Consider the following 13,508-nt stretch of genomic DNA (forward strand, 5'->3'; position numbering starts at 1 on the left):
CGAGCGGCGTGCGGCGGAGGGGGGAGTGAAGCAGCCGAGCCCATCATCCCCAGGAGGGAAAAAGCTGGGAGAGCGCTGAGACTGAGAAGCGGAGAGGAAAAGAAGAGAAAGGAGAGATCGAAGAGAAGCGGAAAGGAAAGAAAGAGAGAGCTCGGCGTGAGCGGGGAGGGGGGGAGTTGGAGGGGGAAAGCAGTGGGGGAGAGAAAGAGGAGACGGGGAGAGAGAGAGGGGAGAGAGAGAGGGAGAGAGAGAGAGAGGAGACAGAGAGAGACAGAGAGAGAGAGACAGAGGGGAGAGAGAGAGAGAGAGAGAGAGAGAGAGAGAGAGAGAGAGCGAGAGAGAGAGAGAGCGAGAGCGAGAGAGAGCGCCAAGACTAGCAGAGCAGAGCGCTGGCGGCGGTTGCGGCTGCGGCGGCGCGGCGCTCCGCTCCGGCCTGGGTTCCGCGCCGGCTTTTGAGAGCGGCCGGCGGCGCGGGGCCCTTTGGAAATAGAATAGCCAATGTAATCTGACACTTCAACTTGCTCGGCTCCGGGCGAGTTGATTCACTTACTCACCCCCTAACGCCGAGTTCCTTTTCACTGTCTGTGGACATTAAAAAAGCGAGCGGCGGCGGCGGGCGCCCGGGAAAGCGAACCGCCGAGCAGGCGAGCAGCGATCGGGCAGCCAAGCGAGCGAGCAGCGCGGGTGCAGCGCGGTGACCCCAGCCCCGGCTAGCGCGGAGCAGGAGCCGGAGCCGGGCCGATCTCCGCGCCCTCGCTGCGCTCCTCCCGGCCCCAGCCGGCCCTACCAGTGGTGGCGGCGGCGCGTCCTCCAGCGGCGGCAGTGCTGCTCACAGCGCCCGGTAAGTTTGGAGACAGAGCCAGGCGTCCGTTAGCCCCGAGGCTTCCTCCCACTCCCCGCGGATTCTCGGGGGTGCGAGCTTGGGGGTACTGAGTACTGGGGCTTTTCCCTTAAAGGGTCCACTCGGGTCGGTGAGAAGGATGAGCGGCCGGTGGCGTGGGCTTCGTGCACTCCCCTCGGTGGCCGGGGGCGGAGGCCCAGGCGGCAGGCTAGCACCCGGCTGAGCTGAGCCGGCTCTGGCTGAACGCGGGGACCGGGGTTCGTCGGGTGTGCGGGGCGCGAGTGCGGTTGTGTGCGCGCGGACCCTGTGCCCGCCTCCTGCCGGCGCGCCTACAGCCCTCGCTTTGAGCACCCGGGGGCCGGGCCGGACCCGGATTCGCAGCAGGAAGGGAAAGAACGGGGAAGAACCACCTGGGTTTCCCTCGCCTCCTCTGGGGAGATGCGAAGTTGTGCGCCTGTGTGCGTATAAGAACCGACTGGGAAGGAGCAGGATTTCAGTGTGGCAAAGGATGGTGGTGTTAAGTTGTGCATCTGAATTTCTAGGGAAAACATACACTTTTGTAAATGGGAGGTGGGGGCGCGGTTAAGTTGTTTGTGGGGGAATTGCCCAGGAAAAGGCGGCGCGCGATACGTGCTGGCAACGCCAAGAGGTGTGTGTATAGGGGCTTCTTGTAGGGCTTTGGAAGCCCGAGGGGCTTTCAGGCCAACGCCTGGACTGGGCTGCCCCAGCCAGGAGACTAGCCCAGAGGGAAGATGTGCGTGTGCGCGCGCGCGTTGCAAATACGAAAGTAATTTCCCCGTGTTCTTTCTTCCTCTCTGTCTCCGGCGGCCGCGGCCCCGGGGGAGTGAGAGGCCGGCTGGGGCGGAGGTTGAGGGGCCAGATTAGGACTGGAGCTGGGGTCGGGATCGGGGGGCTGGTTCTGGAAGCTTGTTCCACATTCCTGGGCTCTAGACTGGGGAGAATACAGTGGGGAGCGCGGCCTCGGCGTCTGGGGCCCTGGGAGCCGGTGCGCGTCGTCCCCTCACCGGGGACATCTGTCCAGGAAGCCGGCCGGGCGGGGAGAGGGCGCGGTGCGGAGGGTAGGCTCCCCGCCCCGGAGCGGTGGGGGCGCGGGCGAGGGGCGGCCGCCTTCCCGGCCATTGTGCGCCAGCAGATTTTCACGGGAGACTGCCCCGGAGCCGCGGGAGAAGGCCGGGAGCCGGCCACAGCCCAGGGTTTAAAAGACACTCCAGGAATGTAAACAACCCGGGCGGGAGGGCGGGCGGACGGGAGAGCGCCTGGGCAGCCAACCCGGGCCCCCCACCCTCCCTTGGGGAACAGCCCGTCCGTAGGGCCGCTCTGTCCTACCCCTCTACCTGCGGCAAACTTTTCCCTCCTCTGCCATCCTGCTCTACCTTGTCCGGTAGAGGTAAGCCGGGTGCAGGGTAAGGGTTTGTCCTAGGCCGGGGCCAGGGGCGCCTGGCACCCAGCGCCCAACCGGGCGAGATTGGCGGCCAGGTCCCTGCTTCGGTGCCCGGAGCCCAGGCTGCGCCTGCCTGGAGATGCAGCTTCCTGGGCAGGCAGTGCCGGAATAACTGGGGCTCTGAGCTACCCTCCTCGCTGGTTCCCTCCCTCCCGCTGCTTCTTCCCCCGCGCTCCCCCTTTCCCTCTCTCCTGACTGCTTTTCCAATGCCCTGACATGAGGGAGGAAGATTTAACTTGGCAGCCCAAACAAATGTTCTCTCTGAGGTCCTCCAAGAAGCTGGCGGCTGGGCTGGCCGGGTGAGGGCACCGCGCGGCCAGCCTTTCCCTCCTCTCTGCTCTGCCAGGGACATTCGGAGCCCCCTGGGTGGACAGCTCAGGGCATGGAGAGTAGGGCGGCCCAACCCTGGAGATTTAAAAGGGCAGTAGGCAGCTGCCAGTGGAAGCCCCTGACTTGATGGTACGCAGCGCTGAGAGCTGCAGCTGCCTCCTGGTGCCAAGGGTTTTCTGAAGGCTTTTCTTGAGCAACAGTTTGTCTCTCTGCTGCAACCTGGGAACCCGGCCTGGTAGACCAGAGGGTTAACTAGAGCAGTTCCCTCCTCCCTCGTGGGTGTGAGGACAGGCTGGTTACACAGGGCAGGGCAGAAGGCCAGAGGCTGTTCCCAGAGGTGCCTGGGTTTGCTTGTTATTGTTTTTTTTCCAAGGTACAGATAAAGGGACAGGCGCTGGGGCTGGAAAACCGGGTAGCTGGCCTTCACTAGCTTTTGCATGGTGGAGGGAGTGGGAAAGTTACTTGTAAACTATCTGGGAAGTTTGGATGGGGGAGCAAGCCCCTGGCCTACCCTGTCAAACTATTTTTTTTTGAAGGGGTCCAAAAAAGAGGGAATTCCTGGCCCCTCTCTCCCTGCTGTCTGGCCCCTGTGTGGAAGCTGGGAAGGTTTGTGAATACCCGGGAGCCTTATGCTGACCTTTCCCTCTTCAAGTTGAGGATGTTGAAACACCAGCATCAAACAAAAGACACATTGAAAGCCCTATCTGCTAGAGAGCACGTGTGGCTTTGGGGCTGGGAATGCACTTGGAGGGAGGTGGCTTTTTCCTCTGAGTTTTATGATTTCTGTTGAGTTTTGTTTATCCCAAAACGACAGAAGCGTCCCAAGTCACACTGTTATGAAACATTTTCACATGTAAATCTCAGAAGTTTAGACTTGGGAGTGTTGGTGGCAGTGGCTGGGGGAGGAGCTATAGAGTTTTCAGGAGTTGGACTGGGTTTTTGAGGCATTCAGAATACACTCATGGAGAAGCACTGGGAGTAAGAAATTGCTGGACTTACGAAAAACTTTGAATAAATAGCCTTGTCTATGTAAAAAAGGGTTGCTGGCTTCTTTGTGGGGACAAAATGTCCCTTTTCCCTCCTAAGGAAAAGGGGGAGGAGAATCCAGGGGCAAAGTGAAGAAAGGCACAGAAGCTGGGGTTTGGCTGTACAATCGCAGTCTGTCTCTTTCTCTCTCTGCTTCTCTCTTTCATGTGTGCACTGCGCGTGCACATGCACGCGCGTGCGTGCGCGCGCACACACACACACACACACACACACACACACACTCCCTAGCTATAACAACACAATATCATCTCCATTCTGGCCCCCATAGAGTGACCCAGCATAGGACAGGTGTCCATAGGGTTGACTTATTTCAGAAAAGTGCAGGGGAAGGACCCAGCTGAGAAGAGCTGCAAACTTCATTTCCTCCCATTAATGGGAAGTGGATGAAGAAGGAAGACACTAGACACTTTGAGGCCTGTGTGTCCTGAGAGTATAGATCCAAGGCTACCTGCATATGAAGCAAGCCAGGGATACTGAGTTTTCTGGTCTGGGCTGGGGTCCAACATGTGTCCTTGACCTGAGGTCTCAGGGTAAGATGTAGCGCTAAGAAATCCGGGCACTGACAAGTTAATTTTGGGAAGCTTCTGTGGGCACTCTGTCATGGAACCAGGAAGTGGAGCCTGCCAGGTGGTGACTGGGTCCCATACGTTTTCATTCATAACTTGCTCCCATGGGCCTTTGCCTGGCTGCTATCACTGCCGAATCTTTATGAGGTTCCTTAGGTTTTGTGTGGACAACAAAGGCCAGCTGCCTTAATTACCCTATGCTGCTGTTGCAGTCTGGCCTGGAGACTGCTGGATCTTCTCAGCAGGAAGCAGTGGCCTCTGCCCAGGTCCTCAGAGGGGGGCTGTTTGTCCTTAAGAGCCCCTGAGGCTGGGGTGGCAGCCTTCATGGACTGTGAGCTCCATGGTGAGTCAGAGGTTTAGGCCTACCCTCAGGGATGGAGGGAGGCTGAGGACAGCAATTGTACCTACAACCTCTGGAGAAGGGGAGGGGAGGAAAAGGTGCCAGGAGGCTGCAGCTTGCTGGCTGCTGTGGACCAATAAGTTTACTCTGCTGGGCCTCACTCTCCTGATCTGTAAAATGGGCCCAGGGGAAGAATGCCTACTGTCTCATTTGGTTGCTGAGAGGATGAGGCAGATGTGGGTGTGTGAGCCCAGGGTATGTGTCCCCTGATGGCAGGCAGGCTTCTGCCCAGAATGGAGAGAAAGCAAAGAGGCTAGTGGAGGGGCTAGATGCCTTCTCCAGAAGCTGCTCACTTCCCTGGCAGCTGTCTGTCCAGCCTACTGTGAGGGTATGTGCCGCCCCTGTGCTGCATTCCTTCTGGAAATCCACACCTCTGGACCCTCACTTTGTGTTTGAGGTACTGGGAACTCTCCATGCCAGACTTATTTTTTCCTTAACAATTATGGGGTCAAGATCTGTGTCCAGGCAGGCCAGACTCACATGTATGTGTCAGAGGACATCCTTGCAATGGCTGGTGCCAGCCCTATTGACAGTAACCTGTGAAAGTGGGGAAGGGCAGTGGCTCATTGCCATCTGCCTTGTGTGCCAGGTTTACCTCTTGGCACTTTCTCTCCTGGGAGCAGGTGTGACCAGGAAGGGGGGCTGCATCGCAAGGGTGGGGACTTAGCATGCATGCCAACATGTTTATTCAGAGTCCATAGTGTGACTACTGCGGCCCATGGGACCCAGAACTGTGCTGGTCCTTAGAAGTGTATGTCCAGAGAGGGCAGGAAGATCAGTCCAAATAAATTATTAACCATCAGCAGCTGGCTGCCTGCCACAGGGAGCATGAGGACAGGGATAACCACAGCCCCTCTCCTTTGTATGGTACTTGGTGGATCTAGAGGCAGTATCCAAATTTGTTTAACCTCAGTAACAGCAATGTAAGCTAGCTAATATTTGGAAATGTCCCCATTTAACAAAGAAGAAAACTGAGGTTCAGAGAAGCCTACTTATGGCAAAGCCAGGACTCAATTCCAAGTCTTACAGACATGGGCATCTCTGCAAGCTGTGCGAGAGTCCCTACAAAGCTGAGCAGAATGTGTGGACCCCAAGAATGGGGGCAAGGAGGAAAGAGGTTAAGGAGGAGTTGTTTCAGGAAGGTCCAGGTTGGCTTCCCCTCATCTGGTCCATGCTCCCAACAGCTGTGCCCCTTTTCTTGGGGCACAGTGTTGTTCAGCCAAAGCTTGCTCTGAACTTCAAATGTTGCTGTCTGCCCAGGGCACCCGTGTGAATTGGCTGTACCCTGGGCCCTGGCTCTGGGGCAGGATGAAGAGGTGCTCCAGCCCGGTCTCCCAGCTGCTGTGGTTTCTACAGATACTGAAGATGACTCAGACTGCCCCTTTTCTGACTGAGTCAGCCCCCAGGCTATGCTCCATGAGGCCTTTGGGTCCTGTCACCTTATGGCTGGCACCCTATAGCTGGTTTTCTGGAGCCTAGCTGAGTGCCACCCTCTGGCAAGGCTGCGGCTGGTGGGGTTTAGGGCAGTAGGCAGCTGGGCAGTTCAAGCTGGCACCTCTCCAGGAAGCCTGGCCTAGCCTGGCACACCTGTGCAGGTAATGAGTACAGACTGGGAAGGCCTAGGCCTGCTCCTCCAGTCAGGCCCAGCTGCTGGGGTTACTACAGGATGTGCTGGGGGAGGCCGGGGTGCCTGAGCTAATTAGATTTCTTAGATTTCAACGTTCCCCTAATCCTGTTAGCCCGGCTGTAATTGTAACCACTTCAAGGTTTCAGCCGTGGCAGGCTGTTGAGGACAGACGGTGTAGGGACTCCACTCTGCCCAACCCTAGCCCTCGACAGCCAGCTGGGGACCTGGACCGCCTTCCCAGGTCTCCAGGGTGGGGGCCTGAGTGATGGTAGATGTGTGTTTTTCTATAGCATCTCAGGCTGTTAGTACAGACCTGGCCCTTCAAGATCACCCAGCTCAAACCTTAACCAAGGGAGAAACTGAGGCCCATAGAGGCACAGGACCATGCTGAGAGCCTCAATGGCTGGTAGTGGCAGAGTGTCAAGGACTTGTGGTCTGACTTTGTGATCTTTGTCCCTGGGGACTTCAGTGTAGGTCTGGAATTGTGGGGGGATGGTGTCCCTAGAGACAGGGGTTGGCAGACCTCTTTTTTGCTCAAGCGTGCTCCACAATGGGCAGTTACTTGGCCTACTCCACTCACCATTTGTGTGTATAAGCACCTGTACACACACACACACACACACACATACACACTGTTGCTGTCCCCCTTTCCCCCCAGAGAAGCTCATCCCTAACCCCACACCAGTCTTTCCCAGATCCTTGCCAAGCTGAGAGCAGAGCTGGAAATGCCCAGGTCCCACTGATGGGGATGGTGTTAAAATGCAACTTCTTTGTAATTCAAAGGCTCTTCCAAAATGTTTTGTTGGAGTCTGGTTTGAATGGAAACTGCACCCACTTTCCACCTTCTCTCTTCCCTTTCTCCATTCACATTTCCCCCAGGTCTGCTCATCCATCCCACTTCGTTGGGCCATGCTACAGTGGATAGCTGTGTGGTCTGCAGAGCCCCTGCCCCATCAGCCCCCTCCTGTCCAGCAGGGAGCAGTGCCTGGAAGCCTCTCTCCACTTGGGAACCTTTCTAGCTTTGAAGTCCTAAGCATGGAGTATTAGGGGGACTGATTGGGTTACCTGTTCTGCCTTTCTTTTTCTAGCCCAGGAAACTGAACCTTGGAAAGCAACAATCATCTTCATCCAAGGTCAGCAGTGAATGGGTGACATAGCCAGGCCTGGCACCTGGGCTCTCCCAGCCCAGAAGTTCATTAAACATTTATCAAACATCTACTGCTGGCCAGACCCAGTCTCCTTAGCCTCTCTTTTGAGCACATAAACAAATGCTTTTCCTGTCGTGACTCAGGAGCCCCACTGAACTTGGGGAGGGCAGGCCTCATCTCTGAGCTTTCCAGATAAGAACTTTTCTTGGTACCCCCAGGCCCCTGACAGTGTGGAGGTGGGGCGTTAGGGGGGTGGAGGATGGAGCTCCCCCTTGGCACTAGAACCTCATGTGTCTTTTAAAGACTGATGACATTACAGATGTGAGCCTAAGTCACACAGAATCCTTCTAGAGAGGGTGCAGAGTTTCTTACCTACCAGGGCCTGTGCACGCTAAGAGGATGGGTGGATTCCTCTACCTGCTCCCCAGCCCTCCATGTGCTGACTTTGTCCTTTGCAGTTTTAATGGCTTGCTGTTTGTTCCTGTTGTCACCAGTGTGGATGGGGAACAGGGGCAAGAAGGAGCCTTCTTGCCCCACCCTGCACGAGTCACCTGTGTCAGGCCCAGGTGAGCATGCAGGAAGAAGAGTGGGCTGGGCTCTGGGTGAAGGAGTTGATACCAGTGCCTGGACCTTGCCCCGTCCCCAGGGCTCCTGCTCCAACTCCCATCTCTGTTCCCTGGTGGACCTTGACCACAGCTAGGAAACTAGGCACACAGCTCCTGCCAGCAGCCAGGCTGAACTCAAACAGAATCCACACACCTCTGGCAAGAGTCCTGAAATTTTCTCCTGGCATTAGCAAGTGGGCAGAACTCTTTGAGGGTCTCTGTCCACTCTTCTGGGGGCAGGTAGGGAAACCCAAAGCCCAGAGAGGTGCAGAGGCTGACTGCAGGTTGAACAGCAAGATGGCTTTTCTGCAGCAGGGTATCTCACTGAAGGAGCTGGCTGTGGGGCCTGGGTGGGGAGGTGTACAGGGTGCCACTGATGTTTCTATTGTCGTCTACACCTTCGAATGACTTACTGAAGGCCTACCATCAATCCTAACAATTCAGGCTCTTCTAGGCTATTTGGGCTCAACTCTCAGCCCACCCTTTGTGACCTCCAGGACTTTGGTCAACTTATGTTTTACTTCTCTGACCTTGGCCCCCACATCTGTAAAAGACTTACTAATACTATAACAATCACTAACCTACTGATGATTGAGATGGAGCAAGCTCCATGCCTGGCACATAGTTAAGTGCTTAAGAAATAGCAGCCTTGGTCACTATCATGACTTTACCTTCAGTTCACTGATTGTCCAAGATCCAGTTGCCTCAGGACCAACTAAAGCTTCCCAATCCTTTGTCTAGTCTCTCCTTTGTATAGCAGGAAGGGCCAGCTGTCACTTCTGAGAGCCCCCCAGTAATAACTCATGTGCAACTTAATTCAACCCTCCGAGGAAACCTGTTCCCCTTGGAGGTGCATCCGGGTTCCTGTATGAGAACATTTTTCCTTCCCATTGTGAAAACAAGGAGGCCAGGGATGTACCATTCCTTGTTGCCTGAGCACCACTGTGCAGAATCACTGCGAAGGGGACTGAACTGTTCGACTTTTGACCAGTCACTGACATCTCTGACATCAATCATGAGCTGAGATAACATCATGGTTTTCCAAAGTGGGTTCTCAGGATAGCAGGGCACACCCTTCTCCTGGAAAATTGTCAACCAGAAGGAAATCTTGGAGCAAGGAGCCCTTAATTTTGCACTGTACTTCCCAAACCTGTAGTATACTCCCACTGCCCATTTCCTATGCAGAGTCGCTACGGGAGATACCAATGGAACTGGATGGAGTTGGGAAATCCCAGGCTGAATGCTCTGGCGTACCTCTCTGTGTGCTAGATGGTTTACTGCAGAACCACCTTCCTGCGGGTCTCACTGTTAGAGGACCAGGACTATGCCCAGAAGTCCTTTCTGTAGTTTCTGTAGCCTTCTTTCTTGAAAACTCTACCTGATTTCTACCTGCCCTCCAGCTGCAGATCTCTGTGACTTTTGTTGGCCTGCCTTTCGTTCCTTTCCTTTTCCCTTTCCCCTTTTCCCCCTTTCCCTTTTCCTTCCTCCCTCCCTCCCTTCTTCCCTTCCTCCCTCCCTCCCTCCCTCCCTTCTTCCCTTCCTCCCTTCCTTCGCTTTCCTTTCTTTCTTTTCTTTCCTTTCTTTCTGTTACTAGACCACAAATCTGTTTGTGGTTGGGCAGTCCCCAAAGCAAGACCAGTTCAACAAAAGGGTGGGATCCCTGCTATGTCTCTAGAGATAGGCCTCGAGGATACCCAGCCCACAGGGTGCTGGCCACTTGCACCTGCAGGCACATCTCTGCAAGCATGTGTTTTTCTGGAGAGACAGTCCTCAATGTTCTTCAGACCCTAAATCAATGCTGACACCTGGAAGCAGTGTCAGAGCAACGGCCCTGATCCGAAGGTCTAAAGTCCCCAGCTCTTGAGTGGAATGGCACCATGGTCTTGCTGCTTGCCTCCTCCTGCCCACGTTCCAACTCAGGTCTGGGACCTCTCTGCCACAAAGATGTTTTTACAATTCCTGCTTCTAATCTAGCTTGCCATTTTACTGATGAGGAAACTGAGGCCAAGGAATTTGACCAGGGTCACTAACAGTGGAAATCCTCTGGGACACAAGACCTGGCAAGGGCTGGGGTGGCCTCAGGGGACGGAGGGTGAGTGACAGGCAGGTGTGGCCTCCTGTGGCAGCTGACCTCGCTGTGAAACCATCCCATCTTGTTCTCTGTGAGATACAGTCCTGGTGTGTGTTTTGGGGGGTGGGGGGGCAAAGGATTAGGGTGGAAGGAGGACATTCCCGCTCACTCCCTCTTCTAAGAAGGTCAGATGGGTTCAGGCTTATGTCCTCTGGGTCAGGAGGCCAGTTCCAACCATGTTACTGCATGGCATGTTTCTCCTGCCTGAGTTAATGTTCCTTTTCATGGGCAAAGGGTGGGGGGTGGGCTGGGAGGTCAGGCACTTACATAGAGAGGAGAACCCTTAGTCCTCAGCAGGCCTCGCTGCTATGACTTAGTGAGGGGCCCTTCCCTGAGGTATCCTGCTGCTTGTGGGGAGAGGCAGCCTGAGGCCTTGAGGAAAGCTTTGGCCCTGGTCTTGTGACAACAGGTGAGTTGTGTCTCCTCCCAGGCTCACAGTCCTATGCATCCTACTTTCTGGGTTCTGAGAAGTAGGCTTTGTGGCTGGCCAGGGCGTGGGCAAGGGGACTCCTTGGCCATCAGCCATCCTATTCTGTGTGCATGGCCCACCTGAGTTCAAGGACCCTGGGTGCCTTAGATCCCAGAAGAAGAGCAAAAAGGATGGCCTGTAGAAGGATGGCCTTCAGATGTCCCCCACCCAGCCAGGTGACACCATATTTCTGTTGTGCCTAGTCTGCGGAGCAGGAGTGGGCCTGCACTGGGGCTTGCAATCCTTATAGGCCCTGAATCCTCAGGCTCTCTGCCTTTTGGATGATCTCCCTCTTAACCAGCATCCCAGAGGTGCCTGGGAATCATGATCTATCCCACCCCAGGGCTCTACCTCACTTCATGCCCGTCCCATGGATGACTTATGCCTTGTGTGCAGTGTCCCCAACAGAGCCTCTTCCTATGTGGCCTTTCCTACCCCCAGGGACAGACTGCTCCTTGCCTTCCCAGCAGCTCCTTGCATTGGGAAAATTCCACATAGTATGGATCCTCCAGTGTACCTGTGGCTCAGTTCTCATCCCAGGACCATGGAGAGTATGGGGAATTCAGTTCTCAGGAATAACAGGGACCCATCCTCTCTAGGTATAGTACTCCAAGGTTGGAGTAGGCTGAGTGGCTCCCTGGAGGAGGCGTCCCCTGGGCCTCCTAATTTTTTCTGCTTCTGGTAAGAGCCTGGGCAGTTTGAAGACCTCCAGCCCAACTGGGAAATAACCTACTTGGGTCATAAGACATGGAAGTGGGCTGGGGCGCCCTCGTCAGTGGATCACTAGGGCAAGAGGGTAAGAAAGTGGTGTGGCTTCTGCTGATGAAGCAGTGTCCTACACGTGGAGTGGTTCAGGAAGGTGGGTCTGTTTCCCCAGCTCCTTCTAGCATCTCATCTGCCCTGGAGTTGTAGCCGGGGTTGGGAGATGGAGATGGGGATATACCTTGCCATGGGCTCTCTTCAAAGAGCTGGATTTGAAGTCAGCATTCCTGGCATTGCCTCCTGCTACAGCCTCGCTCTGGACTGTTGTGGGAGTCTGATGAGAAGGCCAGTACTTTGCACGGTGTGGAGTGTCACACACTTTGTAGCGCCACTGTGTCAGGGAGCGTAGTGTCTTATTACCGAGTGCAGTAATGATAAGGGTGGTACAGAAATGCTGTGGGGACTACCCAGGCCAACTCCCTCATTAGCTGCTGAATCTGACCCCAGAAGGACAAGTCCCTAGCAGAGCTTGACCGAAAATGCAGGCATCTCAACCATTCACCATGTGCTGGGCTTCACCATGCCTCTCTGCAGCAGCTGTTAAGGCATGGGGAGAGGACCCTCTATGGCTGTGGTAATGGTGCCACCTTGCCTGGGCTTTCCATCCTTATCTCACAAGGTGCTGGCCCCTGAACCTCTGACTGTGCCCCCCAGAGCCACTGGGTCTGGGGACAGGAAAGTGTTAGTTTATTGTGGTCTCTGTGGGAGGATAGGTCCTCTGGCTGCTACCCTAGAGGAGGGCACCTCCCTTTACTTCCTGGCCCCCTACAGGGCTGCCCTGTATTTTGCCAGCTGTTATTGTGAGGAGAATAGTGTTTTGGGAGCTCCCTTGCTCATGGTCGGGACCATGGCTTGGATTTGTGACTGTAGTTTCAGTTCCTGTGACCCCTCCCAGGGCCCGGAGACCAAAGACTGTTTGAGCAGGAGGGATCTGGGCAGTTTGCCTATCTCACTCCTCTTCATCCCCATTCTCCAGATCAGGCAACTGAGGCCTAGAGAGGGAAGCCAGCCAGCTGCAGAGCCAGCAAGATGCAAAGCCTGGCCTCTCTCTCTGCCTCTACCTTCTGCTCGCCAAGGCTGTCCTTGGTCCTCCAGCTGTGGCCAAGCGTGCATGGAATGGGACCACTGGGAAAGCTACAACTGTGGCATTGCTCTCCTGGATCCTCCAGCCCTCCAGCTGCCCCTGCTTCCCTTACAGGTCTGAGGAGCATGAGTGCTTGGAGGGCAGTGCTGGTGTGTCCCCATGCCAGCCTGGGAGCCTGACTTCCTAGCTGTCCAAGAGCTGTGAGCATTCTACCCCTGGGGAGAGCAGTACCTGGGGTCCTTCTGTGCCTCCCCTGCCCAGCTCCCCAGGAAAGATGGGATCCCCTGTCCATTCATCAAGTTTGTTGAGCACCTGCTTGTGCCAGGCACCAGTGCAAGCCCTGGGAATACAGTGGTGAACTTGACAGAGGCCCTGCTTACATTCAAGTAGTTGAGACAGTCAGTCAACAGGTCAACAAATTAATGTTCTCATGAGTTACGGTAAGTGCTTTGAAGAAAAACAGGTCAGGATAAGGTGATATATAGGATGATGATGAGGGGGGTGGAGGTCAGGAAAGACTTTGAGCAGATACCTCAGGGAGCTAGGGGAGTAAACCCTGTCAACATCTGGGAGAACAGCTCTGTAGGTAGGGAGAACAGCGTGTGCCAAGTCCTTGTGCAAGGTGCACATATGGCATACTCGGAAAGACCAGGCCAATGTGGCTGGATAGAATGAGGGAAGGACACAGATAGAAATGTAAGACTAAAGGCAACCAGGGGCCAGGTCGCAGAGGGTCTTAATGAGCACAGGAAAGGCTCCTGATTTCATGCTCAGTGATTTGAAAGCCACTGGAGGATTTTAAACAAAGGACCAAGGCTCTCCAATGCGCCCTCTAAAATGATCACTCTGGCTGGTGAACTGAGAGGAGGCTGCAGGGGACAAGTGTTGCAGTAGAGGCCAGCTGTGTGGCCTTTATTTTGGTGATGATGGGGAACTGTCTGAGCCAGAGCCTCGCACAAACTCTGTACCATGCAGCTGCACTAGCCCTGCTGGGTGGCTTTTGCAATAACCCAAGTCCAGAGTGGTCACTGGAAAT

General features: G+C 55.2%; 1 protein-coding gene across 8 annotated transcripts in view; it reads left to right on the top strand.

The window, feature by feature from the left end:
* The first annotated feature begins 240 nt into the window (after positions 1-240).
* The window catches only part of Zmiz1 (zinc finger MIZ-type containing 1), a 214,480-nt gene continuing 201,212 nt past the window's right edge, over positions 241-13,508 (top strand). For 3 of the 8 annotated variants that reach the window (XM_074079286.1, XM_074079285.1, XM_074079283.1), the window contains exon 1: positions 253-841. The gene's annotated coding sequence lies outside the window, so the exon portion shown is untranslated. Of the gene's footprint in view, positions 842-2,111; positions 2,250-13,508 lie in introns of those variants that run through there. The other 5 variants (XM_074079289.1, XM_074079287.1, XM_074079290.1 and 2 more) reach the window with 5 other exon arrangements.

The sequence above is a fragment of the Castor canadensis genome, chromosome 7 (genome assembly GCF_047511655.1).
Source record: "Castor canadensis chromosome 7, mCasCan1.hap1v2, whole genome shotgun sequence".
Lineage (NCBI taxonomy): Eukaryota > Metazoa > Chordata > Mammalia > Rodentia > Castoridae > Castor > Castor canadensis.